Genomic DNA, 12,611 nt, shown 5'->3' with positions numbered 1-12,611 from the left:
TTAGCTGGCCGATGGGTTCCGGGGGTTTGCCTGCCTCTGCCTCCCCAGCGCTCCGAGTTCAAGCACATGCTGTCATACCCACCTTTTCACATGGGCTCTAGGGATCAAACTCAGTGCCTCATGTTAAGTACTTTACCAGCTGATCCATCTCCCCAGACCCAGCCACACAGTTCTGAGAATAACACACTCATGAATCCCTCTTGCCTGTATGTAGTCATTATTCAACACATTTGAGATCTGACCAGAAGCCCTTGGGTTATGATCACTGTACCTCAAAGAGTTTCCTGTGGTATATGTGGTAGAAAGACTTTGATCAGCTGTGGAGAGACTTTAGATCAGATATGGAGATTTCAGCTAATCAGCTCCAATTTGCTGTCCATCTCAGAGATGCAAAGGCCGGCCACGTAAAAGAGGGGAGCTTTGAGCTTTGAGGAAGCCTTTGGGATTCTACTTAAGAATACAGAGCAAGCATCCTGTATGTGTAGGGTGTGTGGAGTGCCTTAGCCAGGCTCATGAGAAGTGAGGGAGATGGTGTTTTTAACAAAGAGACTATGATGGTTGTTCTTGGTTGTCAACTTGACCACATCTGGAATTAACTAAAACCCAAGCAGCTGGGTCCACCTGTGAAGGATTTTTTTTTTTTCTTAATGAAATCATTTGAAGTAGGAAGGCCAGCTTTTAAATCTGGACCTTTTGAAGTGAGAAGATCCATCTTTAATCTTGGCCACACCTTCTACTGGTAGCCTATAAAGGACATGGAAGAAGGCTGGCTCTTTGCTTGCTCTCTCTCACTGGCAAGCCCATTCTTTCACTGGCTTTAGAGCCACTTCTTTGGGATTGTGATGTATACTAAAGACCAGCTGACACATCAGCTTTGTGGGCTGGACAACTACTGGATTCTTGGACCTTCCATTGGTAGACAACCTTTGTTGGACTAGCAGGACCAAAGCCTGTAAGCCATTCTAAAAAAACCACACACACATACATATACACATATGTGTGTGCATATATACACATATATACATATGTATATGTGTATACATGTATATTTTATATGTGTATATGTATCTATATTCATTCAATAAGTTCTGTTTCTCTAGAGAACCCTGCCTAATACAGTAACCAAACTTTGGGTGAAGAACAAAGGCTAGACTATAAGGAAACAGAGGCTGTATTTGGCCATGTTTGATGCCAGTAAACATAAATTGTTTGCTGAATAACTATCTGAATGAGTAAATGAGGAGATGGAGGGAGAAAGGGGTAAATTTACTTTTGAATGATGTTTTGTTTGATGATAATTTGATACACATATGGTGAATTTTAGTCCCATCATGTCAAATCCCTCTCATCCCCTCTTCCTTTTATTGATGAAACTTCTCTTTTTCCCAAGTCTTCTCCTATTCCTTCATCATTTTGTGTGTGTGTGTGTGTGTGTGTGTGTGTGTGTGTGTGTGTGTGAGTTTTGTTAGGCCTGCTAGCATGAGCAAGCTGGGAAGTTATTGACTGGGGCACGAGCTTCTTATCAGTGGCTACACTACCAAAGAGAATGATGACCCTTCCCTCAGGGGACCATTAGCTGCTGATAGCCCCTCAGTAACCGGGACCCAGACCTTAGCACAACTGCCTCCACGATGGAAGTACCATTCAGGCTGTAAATCTCAGCATGTAGACAGAACCACCTGCCAAAAACTACAAAGGCCTAGTCCATCAAAGTCCTTAGTTCCGAGAAAATCTAAAAATGTACTAACCTTGCTTTTTGGCTTCTGTAGTTCCACTTCTGGCTAACAGTTCTTGTTAACTGAAGTATGTTAACCCAGAACATGTTCTTTGTGCTTAAAAGCTCACCCTGAGAAAGTCCTGGGCCCACGCTGGGATCCTGACTACCCAATAGGATGACTTCCCATTGGCTTAAACCCATGTCTGAGCAGTGTTCATTGAGGATTACCCCACAACATCTCAGGGAGAGGTGAGACCTCTCCGAAACTTCAAAAGATGCCCATAAAAGAGTGGGGAGGGATAGGAAGAGGAGGAGGAGGAGGAGGAGGAAGGATTCATGCATATCTACTTTCCTTGGTTTCCCTTTATGCACCAGGACTGCCAGTTTGGTGAGTGGCATGTATCTTTATTATCCCACACTGGAAGTGGTATTCTTACTGGATGGACACTTTGCATTTATGAGGACTTATTGCTAGCCAAGTTAATAATGCATCTAAAGAAAAAAAGAAGCTTGTTCATTTGGCTAGAGCTTATTAATATGATTCAATTTTAAAAGGGCTGTTACTTCAGAGCCCTGATGTCTGGGATGCTGTTAAAGAACCGCCTTTTCTCCCTGCCCCCTAAGAGTCACCATGACAACAGAGAGGTACCTCATGCCCTGAGTCAATCACAGATTTGTCTACATAGGGGTTCAAATTATTCTTCTTTGCCTTCCTTGGCAAAAGTCCTGACTTCAGGTCCAGACTGAGCTGGAGTCTCAATCCATCAATATTTATGATGATGATGTCGCCATTCATTAACAGAAACTCAATTCGCAGACATGAGCTGATCCTGCAGGTATGAAGCACTCTGGGTACTTGGGCACCACTGTCTGGGAAGCTGAGGAGCCTCTACCACAACAAGTCATAGTCACTCGGAGTTGAAAGAGTCACGTAGTCAGCCTGCATGGAGGACCCAGGGCCTGCACGAAGATCTCAGGCGAAGAATCATGATACACATGCATAGACTTCATGGCTCTGTACTGACAAGCCATCCCAGACAGGACTGGGAAACCACAGTTGGTCTCAGTTTTACATAAATTTGACAAATTGCTGGGTCACCTTGGGCATGTCACTTAATTTCTCTACCCTTTACTCTTATCCTTATATGAAACGACATGAAGGTTTCTCCTTGTTGTGTGACAATACTTTCCCTGGGTGGAAGCAACATATAGGTCGACTCACCCCAGATAGAGAGCGCACAACAGCCCAAAGTACAGGTAATAACACACCCAGCTTGGTGAAGCAATAAGTTTTATTGGGGTTACTTGCAGGAACATGAAAGAAAGGTTACTTATAGGAACAGAAATGACCCAAAGAGAGCTACATCACCAGAGTTCACCCCAGCTCACAAAATCTGGGAACCTGGAGCTCACTGCACGACACTGCTCATCTGCAGACAGCTCAGGGGTCGGAGGATGCTCTTTTCAGGAGGCTTAGTGGGTCTGAATCTCTTCCAGGCAGTTCTGTTGGTCTCTGTGTCTTCTCCCAGGTAGCTGGGCTCCTCTCAGTCTCTACCTCGCACATCCTCTCAGAGAGCAAACGCTCAGCTGGTCTTTATTGTTTACTCTTGGAAGGGAGGAGCCCAGTGAACATATTTCAGTTTCAGGGACTTCCTGAAGCTGTTTTGAGTCTTTCAACTTCACCCTTAAGGAGTTTCGCTGCAGGATGGGGTGTTTCAATCTGGAGGTAACTACTGCAGGACACCACTGCTGAACCTTAAAGAATAGTAAACACCAAACACCAGGAAAATGGAGCTGTGAGTTGGGGGAGGGGAGGATAGCGCTCCTTTCTCAAGGCCAAGGAAGGTGGACATGGAGGTGGGTTCCCCTGGGCTGGGCAGAAGGAAACAGCTGAAGGGCCTTCCCAGCCTGGAGGAGCACAAGAAAGGAATTTAGGAGAGAAGCCAGCTGAGTAGTTTCCCACAGTGCTCCAGACCTGCACCAATGCCCGTTATCTTGAGCAAACTCACAGCAGCTGTTCCATGAGCCATCCATCAGCCTGTCAATCATGCAGGCACTCCACTGCCCTGAACCTCATGGTTACACCTTAAAGCAAAGAATTGCTTGATGTAGGATGGGGAATTGAGAGATACTGACAGGGACAGGCCTGTGGCTTCCTCTTCTTTGCTCCCTTCTGTCACTCTCCCCATCTCTCCTTCTGTCCTAGATTCCTGTTCCACCTCCATTTCTACCCCAACTTCCTACAGCTTCCTACCCAGTCAAATGACCCAGAATTTCCTTCAGCCATTTTGAGACCAAAGGCACCTCTGCTAGCATCTACTGTATGTTCCTGGCATGGAGCATTCACTATGTTGGGGAGCAATGTGTTTTAAGCCTACATTACAACTGGAACCATCCTTACACACCTTGAACTGGGTCAGCCACTCATTAGATTGAAATAACCAAGGTACATACATGCACCCCGAAACAAGGAGTCACCCAGTCTCAGGCTCTATGTCTGAGAAAGTAGGTTACTTATGCCCACCCCCATTCTTCTCTTGCCCTACCTGTGTCCCAGCCTCGATCCTAAAAGCAAATCTCTGTGTAGATGTGAAATGTGTATGTCAGCCAGTGCTCTGGGGTGGGAGCTAGCCTGGCTAGTGCACAAGCAGAACTTATAACTCACTGTCCTGTGCTGATGGGATCTAAGCAGGAGAGAGGAGAAGAATCAGGGGCTAGGAAAGGCTCAGCATTGAGGGACCTCATACTATCATGCCTTTAACCAATCAATAGGAGAAACGTTCAATAGAGTCCTTTAGGCAGAAGAAATGATACAAGGCAGAAGTGCCGATCTGCACCACGCATGTATAGAGAACACTAACAATAGCAAATATACATCTTGGCTGGCTTCTAGACAACTTACTCCACAGTTTTGTACGCAGGGAAGTTCAAGATCAAGGGACTAGCAGATTCACCGAGGTGGCTGGACTCATTTACATTCCCGCAATGTACAATGGGCTCTCTTGACCCCAGGTCTTCGCTAGCATCTATTTTTTTTTCCTTGATGTTAGACTTCCTAACTGCAGTGAGGTTGGGAGTCTCGATATAGTTTTTGTTTGTTTTTACATTTTTATTCAATGAAAATCGTGTACTTAGGGCTCACATGTGTCCTCTCCCTGTGTTCTTCCATGACAGAGGAATAAGGAAACTCTCGGTTTTGTATTTGTTTGGTTTTCTCTTTTATTTATTAGTGTATACTTTAGCATTATGTGTTCTGTCTGCATCCGAATCCCCACTACCCCATCTCTCTGCTCTGCCCATTTGCTGCCCCATCCCTCTCACTGCCCCTCCTCCCCCTCTGCTGTACCCTTCTTCCCAGATGTGTTTCTACTTTCATCTTTTTTTAAAAAAAATCTAGATTATGCATATTTGAAAACACACATGATATCTGTCTTTCTGAATTTAGCTTATCCCATTTAATCTGATGATCTCCAGTTCCATTCCTGAAAATGACATAATTTCATTCTTCTTTATGGGTAAATAAATCTCTGCATGAGTCTGTCTTGGTCTTTCATCTGTTGACGGACATCTAGGCTGATTCCATAACTTAACTATTGTGATTATTACCAGTGATGGTTAGGGATTTTTTGGTGGGTTTGCTTTTGGCAACTTGACACAAGCTAGGATCATCTGGGAAGAGGGATCCTCAATTGAGAATACACTGCTATCAGATTGGCCTGTGAGTGTGAGCATTTTTTTTTTTTGATTGGTGATTGGTATGAGAGGGTTCACCCCACTGTGGGCAATGATACCCTCAGGTAGTCCTGAGGGTATAAATAAAACAAGCTGAGAAAACAACCTTGAAGAGCTAGCCAGTAAGCCGGTTTCTTGGCTGGCTTCTGCCTCTGGTCTTGCCTTGAGTTCCTGCCTAGACTTACCTTCATGACTGTAACTGGGCAGGAAAGGGTTGACTTCAGTTAGTCATTTTTTTTTTTAAGTCACAGCAACAGAGAGCAAACTAAGATATTGCCATAACAAAGGAGCTATGTAAGGGTCTCTGTGATATGGTGGTTTGGAATCCTTTGGGTATATATACAGCATAGCGGGGCGCATGGTCGGTCTGTTTTTACAGTTTGGGGACACTTCCATATGAATTGCCATAGCAGCTGGATTGATTTTCATTCCCACAGGGTAGGAGGATTCTCCTGTCTTCACATCCTCTCTGGCATCTGCTGTTGTTTTATTGAGAAGCCTCTCTGGCTGGGGTATCTCCGATGGGAATCCCCATGGAGTTTTTGTTTGTTTTTTTAAATGTCTTTATTCTTTGAAATTTTCATTCGTGTAAGATACAATGTATCTTGAGCGTAGCCACTACTCATCACTTAGTTTCTCTAGCCTTTACTCTTATCCCTCTATGAAAGGACATGAAGGTTTCCCCTTGTTGTGTGACAAGACTTTCCCTGGGCTGAAGCAACATATAGGTCGACTCACCTCACAAAGAGAGCGCACAACAGCCCAAAGTACAGGTGATGCTCATCACGGCTGCTGGCCAGCTTCAGAGCCTCCTTTAATGATTTTTATAGATTTCTTTAAACTCAGAGTCCACTTAGGGATGCCCTATCTCATAAAACCAATAAGTAAATAATAAAAAAATACATCCTGTGGGTGTTTGTCACAGTGATGAAAGACTAGCACAGGGTAAAGGAAGAATGTTTACAGCCTAAAGACTCTCTGCCTGCCAAGGAGATGGCACCAACGGAGATGAGCCAACCTGTGTCCTCACTCAGCTGTAGACCATAAACCCTGCTTCCTGGTTTATAGCTCTGTAATAGTTCTCCTTCCTGTTCAGCTGTGTGCAATAATCTCACCTCTCTGTTCAACCAACCCTATCCGATAAACACACAGAACTTCCAGAGTGCCGTGCTTTCCCGATCTGAGAGCCCAGACCACCTGATCCCAGTATTTCAGTGTCTCTGTGTGTCTGTTTATCTTTTCTTAATTCCCTTGATGCCCCAGTAAGGTCCATTTCTGGATCCCTGAGGGGATGTGACAAGGCACATATGTTGAAGACTGGTCCCTAAGTAGTGACATTATTGACATCTCCTAGGTGATTGGAGATTGAGTCAAGTTGACAATGCAGATTAACAGTCACCATAGGAACATATTTATCATTTTATGAAACTGACTCTTTTCCAGACTGCTTATCCCACTTTATGATTCCATTATCAATGGGTGGGAATTCCTTTTATTTATATCCTCACTGGCACTGGTATGATTGGCATTTTTAATTTTAGCCATTCTGGCAGGTAGATAGCAGTATCTCATTATTGTTCTAATTTGCATTTCATCAATGCTTAATAAGAGGAGTGTCTTTTCATGTGCTTCTTTGCCATCTGTTTATCTTCCTTGATGAGGTATCTGCTCAAGTGTGCCTTCAATTTCATTGGATTATTTGCTATGCTAATGAGATGTGAGTGGTTCTTATTTCTTCTCCACCATCCGTGTCTGTCAGATATAAAATGTATTCTTTAAGCTTCTATCTTAATTTATACTAATATGTTTTAAAGAAAAAATAAGTTTTGATGATGTACTACTCATTATTCTTTGTATTTATGGTCCTTGACTTCTTTTTGCCCATTGAACAAATGTTTACTTAGCCATGTGCCACTAAAATTTTTTTTTTTTTCTTTCTGTGTAGCCCTGGCTGTCCTGGAACTCACTCTGGAGACCAGACTGGCCTCGAACTTAGAAATTCACCTGCCTCTGCCTCCCAAGTGCTGGGATTAAAGGCGTGTGCCACCACGCCCAGCTGGAAAAAAAGAGTGGAAGTGTATAATGCCACTAAAATCTTATGCTAATCTTTTCCAGGAGTTGTATAATGTTGGATGGGTGGTGATTTCCACCTGTATGGAACAGAAGGTGTTTGATCTTGTCTCCTGGACAGATATGCTCCTCCCCACAGCTACCTGGCAACAGCAAGATAGCCCAGCCCACTATAAAAGGGGCTGCTTAGTCCCTCCTCACTCTAGTTAAGCTCTTACCTTTCTTACTCTCATCTCTAGCCCTCCTTCTCTCTCTCCCTTCCCACCTCTCTCCACGTGGCCATGGCTGGCCTCTCTTTCTACCTTCTCTCTTTCTCCCTGCCTTTCTACAATAAAGCTCTAAAACCATAGACTGTCTCTGCTCATCAAGGCCTGCCGTGCTTGAATGATGGTATAGGCTTTTCCCTAAAGAGCTGTGTCTAACCTCCCACCAGAAGGCTTTCATGCACTCCAGCCATGGACCAGACCAAGGACTCTCACCCACGTGGGAACCCCCCAGCGCCCCCTCTCTCCGTGCCCTCTCCTCCCTTTGTCCCCTTTGTCCTCAGCTCTTCCATGGTGTCCAGCGGTGTCTGTGATGCCCAAAACTGAGAACTTGTTACCTAGAACTGCCCCTTGTCCACTCCCCAGCGAGCTGGGGTTCCGTGGCTTCCCACAGCCAGACACCCACCCAGGGCCACGTGGAAAGCGTGGGGCAGTCCTTCCGAATCCGCCCGCGCAGAGCACAGGAACCCTGGCAGGATGCGGGTTTTTTCCCACTCTCTTTATTCCCCCTCGCCCACTGCCCAACAATCCACTTCAAGTTAATTTTATGTTTAAGGTGTGAGTTAGAGCCGGGCGTGGTGGCGCACGCCTTTAATCCCAGCACTCGGGAGGCAGAGGCAGGCGGATTTCTGAGTTCGAGGCCAGCCTGGTCTACAAAGTGAGTTCCAGGACAGCCAGGGCTATACAGAGAAACCCTGTCTCGAAAAACCAAAAAAAAAAAAAAAAAAAAAGGTGTGAGTTAAGGGTGGAGATTCACTTTTATATTTTGTTATCAATTGTCGTAGAGTCAATTATATGTAAACATTGTTTTCTATACATTAGTTTGCCCTTAAACCTTTGTAGAAAAATTAGATTTTGTTATTATATTTATTTATTGGGGGAGGGAGGAGACACGTGCTATGATGTACGTGTGGAGGTCAGGGGACAGCTTGTCACAGTCTCTCCTTCTACCGTGCGGGTTCCAGGAGTCGTATAAGGTTGTTGGCTTGATTTCAAGTGCCTTTTTCAGCTTTTGAGCATCTTGATGGCTCTCCTTTGTTTAAAAAAAAAAAAAAAGTAATTACCTCCCCTCCTGCTTTTCAAAAGAAACAATCTCTGGTGTTGCTAGTGCTGGACTTAATTAAACTGGTAATCCTCCTGCCTCAGCCTTCTGCTGGAATTATAGGTATGTTCTTACCATGACCAAGGCCAGCTGTCTTGATTGGACAGCATAAGTATTCCAATTTCATCTTTATTTAGAGTGATTCCAATTGTTCTAGGCTTTGGCTTTTTTGTTTTCATTTCCATATGAATTTTTAGACTTAGCTTCTAAATTCCTAAAACTTTCTTCCTAAGAATGTGGTTGAGGTTTGATGGACTTCATGGGCATTTTTCGAGCCTATAGTCTCTAACAGTATTGGTCCTCTGGCCTGTGGAGTCGTTCTTTTGTTGTGTCAGTTCTTCCCATATTTTTTGATTTTCATTGTGTAGGCTTCACACAGGTTTCTTTGATAAATTTACTACTAAGGATGCTGTTATCAATGATTTCTTGTTGCTATTTTGAGTCAGGGTCCTGAGTCACTCAAACTGTCATCAAACCCAATAAGTATATAAGGATGACCACTTAAAACATTCTTTTTGAGCTGGGTGATGGGGGTGCACACCTTTGATCCCAGCACTTGGGAGGCAGAGGCAGATGGATTTCTGAGTTCGAGGCCAGGATGGTCTACAAAGTGAGTTCCAGGACAGCAAGGGCTACACAGAGAAACCCTGTCTCACAACACAACACAACAAAACAAAACAACAACAACAACAATAACAAAAACCATTCCTTTTACTTGCTAAATGGCTGGATCAAAACATCTTTTTTGTTGTTATGTTTGCTTGATTGCTTGTTTGTTTGTTAGTTAGAGTGTGTGGCCCTGGTTATCCTGGAACTCTGTAGACCAGGCTGGCCTCAGACTCAGAGAGCTGCCTGCCTCTGTCTCCAGAGTACTGGGACTAAAAACCTGTGCCACCACCGCCTGACTCATCTTCATTTCTTAAGCAGTTAGTATCTTACTGTAAAGAAATGTATAGTGGAGCAAAGTCAGTACCACCAGTGAGCACTGCTTGTATATGCTAAGATGGCGAATTCTTCCCTGCCCCCTCCCCCTCTTCACGAGGGTCTAAGGGAACACAGAGATTATGAGCTGCCAGCCACTCTGCTCCAATATGGTACTGCTGGAAGCTCCTCAGAGGGCCCAGAGATGGAAGGTGGGAGAAATGGCCACATTGTGTATCTTCTTTTCTGGATATCTCTTCTTTCATGTAAAAAGATGGAATGGGAGGCAAGGCTCTCAAAACCCACAACTAAGTGGAGACTCTGGGGGGAACCCTGCTTTCTTGACAGCCATTCTGACTGGCATGTGAAGAAACCTCATCACTGGCTTGGGTTTGCCTTCCCCTAATGGCTAAAGCTGTGAGAAGCTCTCACTTACCCATTGGCTACTTGTGCTCCTTCTTCTTGAGACTCATCTAGACAGCTCATTTGCCCATCCTCCGACTGTATGATCTGTCCTTTCCTGATTAGTCTTTGAGTGGCATGTGTGTTTGACATATTACTCCTGGGTCAGATGACTAGCTTGCAGATGTTCTATTGTGTAGCGTGTCTTTCCAGTTGTCCCTGGCTCCCTTTACTGTAGAGAGCATTTTAGTTTGGTGTAGCTCATTTGTTAGTCCTTATGATTTCTTGAGCCAACAGCATCCTGTTGGGGAAGTCATTGCCTATAGCTATATCCTGAAATGTTTGCCCTACATTTTCCTGTAGTAGTTTCAGTTTCAGATTGACTTTTTCTCAACTTTCTTTTTTTTTTTCCAACTCTGTCAAGAAGTTGTAGATAGTGGGATTCATTCCAGGTCCACTCTTCTATGGTCTACCATGCAAGTATTTGTTGCAGATTTTTCACATATATGACAATTGCTTTATTTTTATTATTTTTTAATTACTGTCTAGTTGAGGTTTTATATTTCTTGTTTAAATTTTGGTAGGCCATATGTGTCTATAAGAATACCCCTTTAGTCCAGATTTTCAGACTTATTGGCATATAAGTGTTTTTACATCTATTTATTTAGTGTATGTATGCACACAGACATGCAGGCATGTTGCCACACTTGGGACTTGTAGATGAAAATGTGTGTAAATTGATTCTCTCCTTCCACCTCCACATAGGTTCATGGGATCAAATTCAGGTCATCCAGACTTATGATAAGTGCTTTTATCCACTGGGCCCTCTTTCCTACCCTTTGATTTTTTTTTTTTAACACAAAACCCTAATAGCTCTAAACTTTCCTCTTTTCCTTGCAGAATCCCCCAGATTATTATTATTTTTTTTGCTATCTTAATTTTTATTTTCCTTTTATCCTAGCATTTTTAAAAATTCCTACCCATTTCTTCAATATTGAAGAATCTTTAAAACAATATTGGGCCACTAAGAGAGCTCAGTTGGTAAAATACTTGCTGAGCAATTCTCGTGACCCAAGTTCAAATCCTCTAAACCCACAAAAAGGTAGAAAGAACTGACTCCACACAGTTGTCCTCTGACCTATACACACACACACACACACACACACACACACAATAATAATAATATTAATAATTCCAATTTTAAAATGCATTGCTAGTCTCCTTGTGTCCATATATTTATATAGTTTATACGATTGCCTTTGCTATCCATTTCTAGGTTTATTCTATTATTATCTGGTAATATTAGAGCACTTGCCAAGTCCGTTAGAATCTCTTATTGGGCTCACAAAAGCATCCAGCTTTGAATCCTTCCCTGTTCACTCTCCTTTGCCCTCCAAGGCTGCTCTGCAGAGTGATGGGCCCAGGATCTGCTTGGAGGCCCCTCAGTAGCTTTTGGAGCAGCTGGAATCAGCATGAGTCCCCCACTTTCCCCCCAGTAGCTTCTAGAGAGGCAGAGAAAAGAACCTTAGCTCTCACTTCCTTCTTAGGTTAAACAGTAGTGGTCCTGTCTCTCCTGGCTGGAGGCAGCTGCTGCAGGGAGCTGAGGTCTGGACTCACTCCAGGGCAGCATTTGTCTTATCAAGAAGAGAATCCTCAGAGAGAGATGGCTGTTTAGACAACGCCCCCTGTGTAGGCAGTGCGACCCCTCGGACTGTGGAGGGAACACGCCCGCCATTTTAGTGGCTGCCTGTACTTTCCTGCTGGATGTTGTTACCACATAGGTGGCCAACATTAGTCACTTCCCCCTCTTTAACTGCCAAGGTCAGATGAGGACCTGGTCCTCAGGACTCACGTGGGCTTGAGAGGAGCCTCGGGCCCCTCCAGCCTTCCTTTGACCAGTTGTTTCGTTGCCATGAGGAGGAGTTAAAGGCCTTGCATAGCTGTGGTCTCACTTGAAGGCACAGGGGAAAGATTTCTTCTGTTGACCTTCTTCTTTGGACACTTGGTTAGAGCTGGGGTCTTCATGGGCTGCTTGAACACTTACAGGACATTTTAGAGATGCCCCACCGTCCCGGGGGGCCTAGTTGACCTCAGAGGACAAGGTAAAATATTCCCCCCTTTCAATCCCTCCAACCACATCAGTGTAGGCCTCCAAAAATGAAAAATGGCTGCCGAAGCCTCAGAAGGTTGACGACAGCAGCCTGGTACTGTTATTCATGGTGTGATATTAAGATAAAGCTGGGGCAAAATCCAACCACTTTACAATAAGCATTGCTTTGACATACAGTTAAGCAGGGTTTTGACAGCACTATGTTGAACTTTGACCTTAGAGGTGTTAATATCGTATATAAAGCCTCATCTTTTATAGACCTCTATGCCACTTGCTCAAACCTTTATGGCTGGC

The sequence above is a fragment of the Mus caroli genome, unplaced genomic scaffold (genome assembly GCF_978045245.1).
Source record: "Mus caroli unplaced genomic scaffold, Mus_caroli_1 scaffold_11, whole genome shotgun sequence".
NCBI lineage: Eukaryota > Metazoa > Chordata > Mammalia > Rodentia > Muridae > Mus > Mus caroli.
The sequence above is the reverse complement of the archived record's forward strand: the minus strand, read 5'-3'. Positions refer to the sequence as shown.